We start from the raw sequence: 14,384 nt of genomic DNA, 5'->3' as shown, positions 1-14,384 counted from the left end.
TGATAGGTTTTTTCTTTGAATATTTGAATCTGTCATTCCATTGTCTCCTGACCTGAAATGTTTATTTTGAGGAATCTATTCTTAGTATTGTGGAGATTTTCTTGTGTGTAACTTCTCTTTCTTCTGTTGCTGCCTTTAAAATGCCTTTTTTTGTCTCTGACTTCTGATGATTTAATTATAATGTGTCTCAATGTAGCTCTACTCAGGTTCAACTTATTTGGGATCTTTAGGGCCTCGTGGATCTGGAAGTCTGTTTCTCTCCCCAAGTTCAGGATTTTTTCCTGTTTCTCTTCTCCTTCTATAATTCCCATAAAGTGAATATTGTATTTTTTTTGTGCATAAGTCTTGTAGGTTTTTTTCACTCTTTCATTTTTTATAACATTTTTTGCTCCTCTGACTAAGTGATTTCTAATGTCCTATCTTCAAGTCACTGATTCTTTCTTCTGCATGATTGAGTATCCTTTTGAATCTCTCTATTGAATTCTTCATTTCAGTTATTGTATACTTTTTTTAATTTTAGAGAGAAAGAGGGAACAAGTGGAGGGGAGGAGCAGAGAAGGAAGGAGAGGGAAGGGGAAGAATCTCAGACAGACTACATGCTGAGTATGGAGCCTGGTATGGGGCTCAATTTCATGACCCTGAGATCATGACCTGAGCCAAAACCAAGAGTTGGATGCTCAACTGACTGAGCCATCCAGGCATCCCTCAGTTATTCTATTTTTCAACTCTAGGATTTCTGTTTTTTTTTTATGGTTTCTATTTCTTTGTTGAATTTCCTGTTTTGTCCATGTCTTGTTTTACTGATTTTCTTTAGTTGTCTCTGTGTTCTTTTAGCTGCTAATCTTCTTTAAGAGTATTACTCTGAATACTTTGACAGTTCATAAATATCTATTTCTTTAGGATGAATTATTGGAGCTTTATTAGTTTCCTCTAGTGGTGACATATTTACCTGATTTTTCATTATCTTTTATTCCTTATATTGGTATCTACACATTTGAGTAGCTGAGCTTTTCTTTCAGACTTTATAAGTTTCCTTGGTAGAGACATTTTCACCATTCAGTGCAGTTTGGTTTTCTGGGTGTCTTCCGGTAGTGGCCTTGATCAGGTGGGAACTTCTAATAGGGTATATTTTGGGGTGAGGCAACTGTTTAAGCTCTGAAGTCAGGACTAGAGGGGGGTGTATCACTGACTGAGAACAGTTATACAGGACTGCTGGCTTGGTTCCCTGTTCATGTAAAACTGTAGAATGGGCACTGGAGTTGCCCTGAATTTCTGGTTAGGCTTACTGCATGGTTGGGCCTGAGTATTATATTCAGTAGTAAATGGGACTATAAATTAGTTTTCCTGCTTTAGCAGGGCAGCAGGTTGGGATCCAGGGGATGGGGGACTCCAGTCATGCAAATGTATGACTGAATCCTCTGGTCAGGTGAGGCGACTAGTTTTTCTCTGCAGATAGGGAAAGCCACAGGCTGTGCTCTTTGTTCAAGTGCCACTGTGAGCAAGAATTTTGGATGAACTACACAGTTTCCTATGTGTTTTGGTTAGATTCCCTTGTCAGGAGGGCTGAAGACTGTATTAACCACTGAGTGGGGCTATGAATTAATTTCCTTTCCCAGGTGCAGCAGGAGAAGTTCTTAAGCTGATAAAGCTCTTTGTTTTCTTAATTTAAGGCAACACAGCCCAAGTTCCCTGGCTACACAGGGCCTCTGGCTTTCTTCTGCTGTCTGTTGGCTCTGCCAGCCTATCTCTCAGCTTGAACATTGCTGGGTTGCACAGCTTCCAGGTCTTATAGCCAGCCATTCTGTTCAGATGGGGTTGGGAAATACTCTCCACAGTGGGTGGAGCTATGTCTCAGTTTCCTTGTTTGGGCAAAATAAGGAGGGGTCCCTCCAATCCTCTCACCCTTTTCACAAACAGGCTTTCCAGTTTGGAGGATCTGAGAGCTACAAATTAATGCCCATGCCTGGACTATAAATTAATCCGCCTGCCTGAGCATAGCAGGGGAATCCTTCATGCCTGGTATTTGTTCTGTTCTGGGGGAAATAGGCTCCATGTGCCTCTCAGTTGGAGCATTGTTGGACTATATAGCTTCCATGTGATCTTGCCAAGCCCTATGGCAGATGGGGCCAAGAGACACTCTCCCAATTCAGGGGTTTGCCTGGGAATAGGCAAACTGACACTAAGGTTTGCAAAATTCACTTGAGAACCCAAATCAGGCAGATCTTCATTCCAACAAGGTCTCTAGTCAAAAGGTGCCATCAATTTGGTTCTTCAGATGAGCAGAACTACTAGTTGGGATTACTACTTGGGCACTGCAGATATGAACTCAGTTTTCCAAGATTTGTGTACTGGTTGTTGCAAGCTCCCTGCCTTCTCTGTCACAGATTGCCAATGGTTGAGAACTGCATATCCCACTGTAGTCTCCATAGGGTGAGACCACATTAGGGAGCTCCACAATGCTAGGGGTTAATGCTAGGGACAATGCTAATTGTCCCCTGGGCATTTTATTTCCCACTGGAGGAACTGGAGACTCAAGGGAGACCTCTTCAAGTGGTGCCATCTTAGTCTCTGTGGCACAGGCAGGTGCTTCAACCTCAGTCCTGTGTTCTAGTATTTTCTCAATGGTGTCTTGTTCATTAATAGTTATTAGTTGGTCTTCTTGTGAGGGAGAGTGAAGTCAGGAAAGCCCTATATTACTCTCTGAGTAATATCATTTCACACAGTGGGTTTTTGGGAGAAGGTTATTTCTCATGTGATCAACTTAATAATGCCCCTCAAAAAAAACCATGTTATTAATTTTTGCTGAATTAGTCCATTTTTCTATAATTTATTGTATTTCAAGAAAATTTATAAAGATAAAATTTATAAAGATAAATTTTAGGTGATAATCCATTTCATTATTTTTTTCTGATTGCTATTTCTACTTTTACAGAGAAACACAGTTTGCAATTAATTTCAATTAGCAATATGTCTTGTAACTACAGATCAGCAATTAATGAGTGTTCAGCATTAGCTTGAGCAGTGTATTATTCCATGTATTATTTAAGTACACCAAAACGTGAAATAAGAGTTGCCTTGTTAAACTATGACAAGTTAATGATTATAATAACATAAAATCATTCTGACCTCTGAATTAGTCTCATGGCATTTAACCAGTCTTCCTTTGATATCGAATCTCCTTTCTAAAAATTGCACATTAAATAAGATATATATATGTACATATATATAGTATATTTATACATATGAAGTATTACATAGACTATAATTTTTACTTATAGTACTCATATGACTCATACATACTTTATGTATACAAAATATTATATAAATAAGGTATATTCACACATATGGACTCTTAAATGTACTATACCTTTGACTCATATTTCCTAATTTTACAAATGGAATAATAGTAGTAACAAGTCTTTTATAAACTAAGCTTTCCATCTTAATCTCAACTGATACTTTCATATCATTTTGCCATAGCAAAGTCTTAGCATTCATTGTGTTACTTTTACTTGAATTATGGTGAGGATAACCACATATAGAAATTGAAATGTACAATACATACAAAGAGTGGCTTTAAGCGTGTGGTTGAAGAATATTTGTTCTCATAATTCATTTCAAGTTTAGCTGTTTCCAGAGAGCCATCCCAGTTATAAAATGGATAGATGTAAGGATTGTCCTCTTTGGGCACATGGATCATAATCTATTTGAAATTTAAAAATAAATGTAAAATATTTCATTGTACTTTAAAAAAAACTAAAATACGTAGTGTTAAGTGTTATGGTAAAATAGATTCTTACCATATTATACAGGAAGCAAATTAATGAAATCATCCAGAAGTCCCATCAGGTTGATTTTTTTTAAAACACATTGAATAATAGCAATGTTACCATTTTTTGAGCACCTACTGCATGCCAGGTACTTCTTTATTTTTATTTTTATTTTTATTTATTTGACACAGAGAGAGAGAGAGAGAGATCACAAGTAGAGCAGCAGACAGAGAGGGGGAAGCAGGCTCCCTGTGGAGCAGAGAGCCCCATGCGGGGCTCGATCCCAGGACCCTGAGACCATGACCTGAGCCGAAGGCAGCAGCTCAACCCACTGAGCCACCCAGGCGCCCCTTGATTTAACACATAATAAAAATAATGGCATCCTCATAAAACAAAGAAAACCATTCTCCTTTCATTCAATTTCTCACTAGGGTTTTTGTTAAGGAATATTTTCTGTTCTTTCTTAGAATGTTTGAGAAATTATTATGATATTTAGATAAATGAAGGAAGTACAATTATAAAAATCTTACAGATTAATTTGGTCAGTGCTGACTTTTTCCTTAGGAAATTTTTCAAAGAGTTATCTTCTAATCTGGCATAAATACAGATATTTATATGTAGATATTTATGGTTAGAAACATTGTTATCTCTGACTATGCCTCTTCCTATCTGCAAGCCCACCTCTTACTGAAAAATAAATGCATAAAACTCTCTACTAAAATTCTTTCCAAATAAGATTGAGCTTTTTTTTCTTTTTCAGTATTTACAAATTTTCACTTTCAAGAGAGCTTACTCGTAATTTCTTCCAGAGAACTTTGGTGGTGGAGGTACGGGACTTCTAGGAAGGATGCTCTAATGGGATGAGCTCCAGGGGTTCTGCACATAGAGGAAGGAAGGAAGGAAGGGAGGGAGGAAACGTTTAACCATGATTTTAAGGAAATTTGAAACAGCATAGCCTACATTGATTCTACCTGCTAAATATTTAAATGTCAAAGTAGCTCCAGGCAAGATTCTTATAAATGACACATAAACAAAGGTATTGCTAAAAAAACAAATGCTTACTGATAGTGACAACTTAGCAAGCTTATCTCACATTTCTGTCATCTATCATCTATCTATTATCTATAATATATCTACTTATCGATCTATCATCTATCCATCATTTATTTATCTATGATGGAGAATGCCTTACTGAAGGAGGTAGAGAAATGGAAGATTCACTCCAGCTGTCACTCTAAGCATTAAGTGATCTTTCTCTCCAAAAGAATTAAATATAAACCCCCCTTCCCATTGTTATAGTGTGGAAAACATACCCAGAGGAAACACAGTTGACAAAAGTAACTCAGACTGAATTTTGAGAGCTGCAGTCTCAAATAGTGACAGCATACTGCAGAGAATTTTGGAGGGAAGCTAATACATACGAATCAATTTTTAAATAGTTGGTACTTAAAGACTATACTTTAAGTGCATTAGCAAAGAATAAGTTGTAATAATTATGGGCATTGAAAGAAGATATTGGCATTTTATCACAGATATGAGGTATATACAGCATATCCAGACCAGATCTACACAAAGCTTATTCTTACAGCCACACTGGTTATGTTTGGGTACATAACATTGTGACATGGCCATTTTGAAGGAGCCACATTGAAATCAAGGATATTTTTACATTGCTACTTTGATAGAGATATTTTGACATGAAGAAATTTGAAGCAGACTATAAAACATTGTACTTTCTGATTAAAAAAAGATTAATATGTGAAATATACACCATGACTCATTGCTAAGTTTCAACTCATGTCCACAACCACCTCTGGGGAGTGGGGAATCTTGGACTGGTAATAATATCAAAAATGAGATAAAAATTAGGTATTTGGAAAGACGAACTGATATAAAGAAGAAGAATGAGACGTACCCATTATTTCTCCTCCGTTGTCTAATTATCTTTCTTTTGTCTTTGGGCCTTCCTTTTCTGCTTTGTTTTTATGATCTTCTTTAAAATAAAACAAAAGACTACAAAAAAACAAAAGAAGAAAACCATGACTCTTGAAAGTGTGATTTCTATGAAGCTTGACAAGAAAGCTTCACTTGTGTCTATAGTCAGTACCTCTGGTCTTTGATCCCTGATGTCATAGTAGTCAGAATCAAGAGTTCCTGACCATTCCATACATCAGGTCTTAAAAGGGCTACCTTTCTTTCCATTGTGGACCTAACTTCATAAGTCCAGGTCTCTTTTTCTAGCAAGAAAGAGAGAATAGTATTTCTGATGTGACAAAAAGAGGCTTATCTAAAATTTGGCCTTGGGAATCATAAACCATATTCTTTAGTTTCAGCAGTGTGGACATACTGGGAAGAATACCATAGAAAAAAGTGGGGGGGGGGGCCTCAACATGTAGAGGGACTTTTATGTACCTCTCATTTGCCCAATTTTGGTTTAATTTAAAGTCATTAATGCATACCCAGCCCTTGGTTCAACTAGGTAAATGTCAAAAAGTGTTTTAGGTAGAATGTAAGGGTAGAAAATTATAGAGTAGAAGACAGGGCCACACTGACAGGGTGAGATTATTTTTGAGAACTAAAAGTACTGCTGATGGTAGTGGTGATAGCAGCGTGGCATTCTACTCTGATGAGCACATGGGGATCCAGAAAGAACAGCAACTAACTACAGAAGACAGTTTTCTCCAGAGTCAGTGACTTATCAAACCCTTGAGGCAGGGTGATAATATAGCGCATTGTACAAATCAGAACACTAAGTTGTGTTATGAGGGACTGTTACTGTTTACATTGGAACAACCAACAGAAAGTGGGACTATTCTGATCACTCTATTTTGAAGTCACTGTTTTGAGATCCATAGCTGAGCCTCTTAATCTTTTTCAGAAACACAGTTAGTGTGGCTTTCACTTTCTCCATCAAAAGTAATTCCTTTTCCATATTTTATTTAAGAAAATCTTGAAATATCCTATTTGGTATTACATAACCAAAATCATTAATTCCATTATTCAGCACCCATAGTAAGGTTGATGATGTGAAAGTGTGAGACATGTGTTCAGTAGAACATTAAGCCATGGTCTAGCATGACAATTTCAAAGGACAAAGAAAACTCATGTGGAGGGGTCCATAAAGACATGATAAGAAAAATCAGCAGATTCACATTTGAATTCATGATCAAAGAACAAAACATCGTCTGAGGATTGTGAAAAGTAAAGAAATCAAGAGAAGTCTCTGGAGCTCTCTGATGACATTCCAACGAGAAAAAAAAAATTGTGCGCAGGAATATACACAAAAGGTCCATCTAATCTGGCTGGGACTGCCTGACTAGGTGCTCTATGTATTGGAATTCAAACAAAGCAGTTCTCCTTTGACATATTGATATGTCAATAAAGTTTTTCCAATTGTTATAGATTAAGGCTCAATTTAGGACAATGATACCCAGAACCAGGAGTATACTGCACCACAGGGAACTGGATCTGATTTTTTCAGATGAACTTCAGATTTGAAAATCTGAGATAAATTTTTTTTTAAATTTTATTTATTTATTTGACAGAGAGAGAGGTCACAAGTAGGCAGAGAGGCAGGCAGAGAGAGAGGGAGAAACAGGCTCCCCACTGAGCAGAGAGCCCGATGCAGGGCTTGATCCCAGGACCCTGAGATCATGACCTGAGCCGAAGGCAGAGGCTTAAACCACTGAGCCACCCAGGCGACCCTGTGATAAAAATTTTTGTAAAGGATATAATAGCACTGCCTAACCATACTACAATTCATTAATTTATTAATACTCTTATTCTCTGAGACAACTCTTTCACCACACCCTCACTCCACAAACCTCCAACTTCTACTCCATCTCCTTTATTCTCAGTTGATTATCTTACTTTTTATTTGACTAAGAAAATACAAATTATTACAAAAGACTATTTTTATCTTCCCACCACCAAATTACCAACCTACCTCCCTCTGTATACATTAAATCTATTTGGATAAAGTATCTGTGCTTGTATGAAAGACCAACTCCTGCAAATGTGCTCAGGATCCTTCTTATTCTGGCCCTCTCAGGACTTTATTTATGTAGGTATTCCCATTCTACTTGTAGTACAACTTATATTCTTCATTACTGAGTCATCCCTATTGATATATAGACTTTCATTACAAAAAACTTAACTCCACATTATCTCCCAGCTACTACCTCATTTTTCTGCTTCCTGTCACTATAGAACATTTCAAAAAAAATTTGTCCACCCTTATTGTAGCCATTCCCTAACCTCTCTTCCACTTGTCAATCCATGCCAGGCTTGTTTCTATGCCCATTACTCTGCTAAAACAACTCTTGTCAAGGATATCAACCAACCATGTTGCCAAGTCCAGTGTTATTTCTCTCTTCATCTGACTCTTCTCTCAGTAGCATTAAATATAATTGGTTATTCCCTAATTCTTGAAATACTTTCTTTACTCTCTTTGCTCCCATGCCACCACACTGTCTTTTTGCTCCTATTGCTTTATGTGATCTGTCCCAGTTCCTTTTGCTGGCCCAGATGCTCCATCATTACCTGATTGCTAAATGTTGGAACACCTGAGGTCTTGTTACTAATCTCTCTTTTTATATCTACACTCTGTCCATAAGTCCAGTAACATGACTTTAAATAGCACCCATATCCTAATGACAATCAAATTTCTATTTCTACTTCAAAATTGTTTCCTGGGATCCAGATTTATATATCCAACTGCCTACACAAGACTTCCACTTGGATATTTAGTAGGTGTCCCCAACTAACCATTTCAAAACTGAAGATTTCATCTCTTCCCCCGCAAAACACCCCTGTTCCTCCTCCAGTGTTCCCCCTTCATTCAGTTACTTAAACCCAAAATTTTTGGCCACACTTAGTTTCTCTTTTTTCCTTATGTCCCTTATGTCCCATGTCCAATCTATCAGTAAACATTCCAAACATTCTAAAATAGATTACTTATTTTTCTTTCCACTGTCAATTTCTAGTCCAAGATATCAATAAATTTCTCTTGGACTTCTGTCAGATTTTGAACTTTTCTCTCTCCTTCCAGTTGTGGAACCCTGAAAACCATTCTCTGCACAGCATTCATAATCATTACTGTGAAGAAAGCCCTCTAATGTGATTATCCACTGATCTGGCAATAAAACTAAGTATCTTTTTTTTTTAAAGATTTTATTTATTTATTTGACAGAGAGAGATCACAAGTAGGCAGAGAGGCAGGCAGAGAGAGAGAGGGGGAAGCAGACTCCCTGCTGAGCAGAGAGCCCGATGCGGGACTCGATCCCAGGACCCTGAGATCATGACCTGAGCCAAAGGCAGAGGTTTAACCCACTGAGCCACCCAGGTGCCCCCTAAGTATCTTTTTTAAGATTTTATTTATTTATTTGACAGAGAGAGATCACAGGTAGGCAGAGAGGCAGCCAGAGAGAGAGGAAGGGAAGCAGGCTCCCCGCTGAGCAGAGAGCCAGATGCAGGTCTTGATCCTAGGACCCTGGGATCATGACCTGAGCCGAAAGCAGAGGCTTTAACCCACTGAGCCACCCAGGTGCCCCTAAAACTAAATATCTTAACAATATCCTACAAACTTGCTCTTTCTGCTTAGTTATTTCCCTGGCTTTTTTTTTTTTTTTTTTTTTTTTTTTTTGACAGAGGGAGAGGAGCAGAGAGAAGGAGAGAATCTTAAGCAGACTTTATGCCCAGTGTGAAGCCCAACATGGAGCTCAATTTCGCAACTTTGAGACGATGACCTGAGCCAAAATCAAGAGTCATACTTAGCTGATGAGCCACACAGGTGCTTCTTTCCCTGACTTTCTGTACAAAGGATTTTGCTCAGATTTCAGTCTCAATTCAAATATCATCTCTTCAAAGAGTCTTCCCATCTAACATTGTCGACTTCCAAGTCACATCACCCTGTTTTCTGTACTTTTATAATTTATCACAATCTAAAATTATCTTATTTGCTTCCTTATTCCTTAACTGTCTGCCTTCTCTCCCTCCCCACAATGGAAAATCCATGAGAATAAGACTTAATCTCAGATACCACTGTATCCGCAGTGTATACAACAGCTCCAAGCAAAGAGTAGGCAATCATTTTTTGTTGTTGTTGGCTGAATAAGTGAATGATGATGTCTAATACACACTACTGAGTGTGGTTCTATGTTGAGGACCAAAGAGAATAATATTGGTTTCTTCTAATATGGAGTCTGCACTCCCTTTGTTATAATCCTATACTTTAATGGCCAATTCATATATTTATCTTGAAAGAATACTAATCCCAGATGAGGAATAGTCTGAAAAATAAATAAGGCATGATGGGTTTTCAATCAGAACCAGTCTACTGTTTATGCAGGATCTTTTATATCTCAATCATTCTTCCTGCCTACCTTTTGATACCTTTGTGTTCTCATAAGGAGAATAAGAATGAGAAATAAAATTTGGTTCTCAAACTCATCAATTTGTCTTCTATTCGCAACTTTAATCAAAAGCTAGTAGCAGAAAAAATATTGTGAAGGGGAATTTGATTATTTTCTAGAGATAAAATATAAAATATATAAAATTCTAGAGATAAAAAGAGATAAAAAATAGTCTAGAGATAAAATAGAGATAAAAAAAACACATTTCCTCTTGCCTCACTTCCTGATCAAGACAAAAGATATTTAGATATTGAATATTTAAGATCTAGTGAATATGGGTTACACATCCAGGAAATACATGAGTCAAAGAAGTGGAAGAAGGGAAAGAAACAGGTTGTCTTCAATCCCTTACTCGAGGGTTACTACAATAATCAGAAAGGAGCTGTTTCTTTTCCTGCTTTTGCTTCCAAATAATAGTTTTGTTTACCAAAATTAGTCTCTTTTTGAACTCTTATGGGTCATCTATGAAGTTAATATTTACTTTCTTAATGTTCTTTAATTCATGCTTGGCTGGCCTGGGAACTTAGAGAAAAGTTTCACATCCATGATTGAAAAAAAAATCCATAAATATTATAGAAAGTACATATAAATGGAGCAAAAATAACTCATTGGAACAACAACCATAAAACAGGTCAAGTATGCCTCTACAAAATTCTCCTTGACTCCAACTCTAAATTGGTTTAATAAGTTATTTTCTTTTCTTCCTTTCCCTGTTCTTTTCTTTGTATTACAGTTTATTTCTATCACTAGTGACAATTGCAATATTTTCCTTAATTTTGTTTAACTTCTTTAATGTTTTCCCTCAGTATATTCTAAATGGATAAAGTGGGCACATATTTTGGTCATCTATTAATTTGTAGCTTCTTGCACTCGCAGGCAAGGTACTAGGAGAGCATAAAAAATGAATGTGGTAATATCTGTCATCAAGGACTTCACAAACTAAAAGGAAGAAAAGTATTTTTTAAAAAGCCAGCAATACTAGATTGAGTCTCAAATTATTATAATTCAGGCTTGAAAATATATTAAATTAGCAGAGAGGAAGGTCATTTTAAAAACTATAAAGTCAGGAAGGATTTATGAAAAGAAATGCTTAAGCCAAGGTAGAAAGAATGAGTTCACATGGACTAAAAAGGAGAAAACTATATGCAAAAGAGAACAAAATATAATAAATAGAATTTGCAAAGAGGAAGAAAGCAGGAGAGCACAACACTTTAAAGATATTGTTTGGTTGTCTTTGGACCTCCATTGCTTTTGATGTAACGTTTTATTTCCTCTGGCTACTTTCAAGTTTTTCCTTTAATTTTTGGTTTTCAGCAGTTTAACCATGACGTACTTAGGTGTAGATTTCCTCATGTATATATTGCTTCGAGTTTGCCAAGCTACTGATAACTGTAAGTGTGTTTGCAACAATTTAGTGAAATTCTCATATGTTATTTCTCCAAATATTTTTTTCTGTCTCCATCTCTCTGTTATTCCAAGTATTTGTAAGCTAGACTGCTTCCTTGTAGTCCTTTTTTTCCCTGTCTTTAGATGAAACAATTTCTATTGACCTATCATGTTCACTGACACTTTATTTTTCCATTTGTATTTTGCTCTTGAGTCTACCTAGTTCTATTTACAATAAGCAAGGCATAGAGTCAACTTAAAGTTTCCATTGATAGATGAATTGATAAAAAATTATCCATCTATTATATAATTGTATATATGATATACATAATATATTTTATATACATAATGGAATATTATATGGCCATAAAAATAATGAGCTCTTGTCATTTGTGACAACATGAATGTACCTAGAAGATATTCTTACAGTGAAATAATTCAGAGAGAGACAAATATGATATGATTTCACTTATATGAGGAATCTAAAAATCAATACAAATGAAAAAACAATAAAGCAGAAACAGAGATTGCAGTCTGTTCTCCAGAAAGCCCTCCAGACCACACTGACTCCATTCTGCCTTTGCTGTATCCAAAAGGTTTTGAACAGATGTCTTTTCATTCTCATTAGTTTCCATGAATTTTATAAATTCTTCTTTAATTTCCTGGTTGGTACATTCATTTTTTAGTAAAATGTTCTTTAGCCTCAAAGTGTTTGAGTTCCTTCCAAATTTTCTCTTGTGATTGAGTTCAAGTTTTAAAGCATTGTGGTCTGAAAATATGCAGGGAATAATTCCAGTCTTTTTGTACCAGTTGTGACCTGATTTGTGACCCAGAATGTGATCTATTCTGGAGGAGGTCTAGGTGCACTTGAAAAAAATAAATATTCTGTTTTTTAGGATGGAATGTTCTGTATATACCTGTGAAGACCATCTGGTCCAGTGTCATTCAATTCCCTCATTTTCTTGTTGATATTCTGTTGATATTCTGCTTAGATATTTTGCAATGAGGGGGATGTTAAAGTCCCCTACTGTTATTGAATTATTATCAATGACTTTCTTTAAGTCTCTTTCTAATTGTTTTATATAATTGGCTGCTCCCAAGTTAGGAGCATAAATATTTATATTTGTTCAATCTTCTTGTTGGATATTCCCTTTAATTATGATATAGTGATGTTCTTCATCTCTCATTACAGTCTTTGGGTTAAAATCTAATTTGTCTAATATATGTATTGCTACTCCAGCTTTCTTTTGATGTCCATTAGCATGATAAATGTTTCTCCACTCTTCATTTTCAATCTGGAGGTGTGTTTGGGTCTAAAATGAATGTCTTGCAGACAGCATATCAATGGGGCCACTTTTAAAATCCAATCTGATACCCTGTGTCTTTTGATCAGGGCATTTAGCCCTTTTACATGCAGAATAACTTTCAAAGATATTTAGTGCCATTTTATTACCTGTAAAGTCAATTTGTATACATTGTCTCTGTCCTTTTTGGTTTGCGTTACTTTTGGGCTCTCTCTTTGCTTAAAGAATCCCCTTTAATATATCTTGCAGGGCTGGTTTAGTGATCACAGATTCTTTTAGTTTATGTTTGTCATCCAAGCTCCCCTTCTATTCTGAATGTCAGCCTTGCTGGAAAAGTAATCTTGGCTGCATCTTTTTCTAATTTATTACACTGAATATATCATGCCAGTCCTTTCTGGCCTACCATGTCTCTGTGGATAGGTCTTCTGCCAGTCTAATATTTCTACCCTTGTAGTTTATAGACCTCTTGTCCTGAGCTGCTTTCAAGATTTTCTCTTTTTCTCTCAGATGTTGAGATGTTGAGGTGTTGTCCCATATTTATTGATTTTGATGAGGGTTTTCTGTGCTCCTGGACTTGACTACTGAAGAATTATTTACAACAGCCAGATTATGGAAGCAGTCTGAATCTCCAGAGATAGATGAATGGATAAAAAAATATGGCATATATATATATAATATTGAGAATGATATGAGCTGTGGGTTTTTCACATATCATCTTTATGATGCTGAGGTATGCTTGCTCTAACCTGACATTGCTGAGGGTTTTTAAACATGAATGGATGGTGTACATTGTCATGTGCTTCTTCTACATCTATTAAAATGATCTTATGGCTCTTATCCTTTCTTTTATTAATGTAGTGTGGCACATTGATTTGTGAACACTGAATGACACATGAAGCCCAGGAATAATTTCCACTTGCATGTTGTGACTGATTCTTTTAATGTACTGTTGGATTCATTTTGCTAGTATTTCAATGAGAGTTTTGGCATCAATGTTCATCAGAGATATTGGCTTATAGTTCTTTTTATATTATATATATATTATATATATAATATATATATAATATATATAATATATATATTATATAAATTTATATTTATATCTTATATTTTCTGTGGCATCTTAATCTGATTTTGGTATTAGGGTAATGCTGATCTCATAGAGTGAATTTGGAAGTTTTCCTTCCTTTTCTATTTTTTGGAATAATTTCATAACAGGTATTAACACTTCTTTAAATGTTTGGTAGAATTCACTGGTGAAGCCATTCAGACCTGGACTTATTTTTTGGGAGATTTTGATTACAGATCAGTTTCTTTGCTGGTTATTGGTCTGTTCAAGTTTTCTATTTCTTCCTGTTTCAGCTTTGGTAATTATATCTTTATAGGAATTTATCCCTTGCAGGTTGTCCAATATGTTAGTATATAATTTTTCATAATATTCTCTTATAATTGTTAGTATTTCTGTGAGGTTGGTAGTTATTTCTCCTCTATCTTTTTTGACTTTATTATAT

The sequence above is a fragment of the Meles meles genome, chromosome X (genome assembly GCF_922984935.1).
Source record: "Meles meles chromosome X, mMelMel3.1 paternal haplotype, whole genome shotgun sequence".
Classification (NCBI taxonomy): Eukaryota; Metazoa; Chordata; class Mammalia; order Carnivora; family Mustelidae; genus Meles; species Meles meles.
This window is presented reverse-complemented; position numbering follows the sequence as displayed.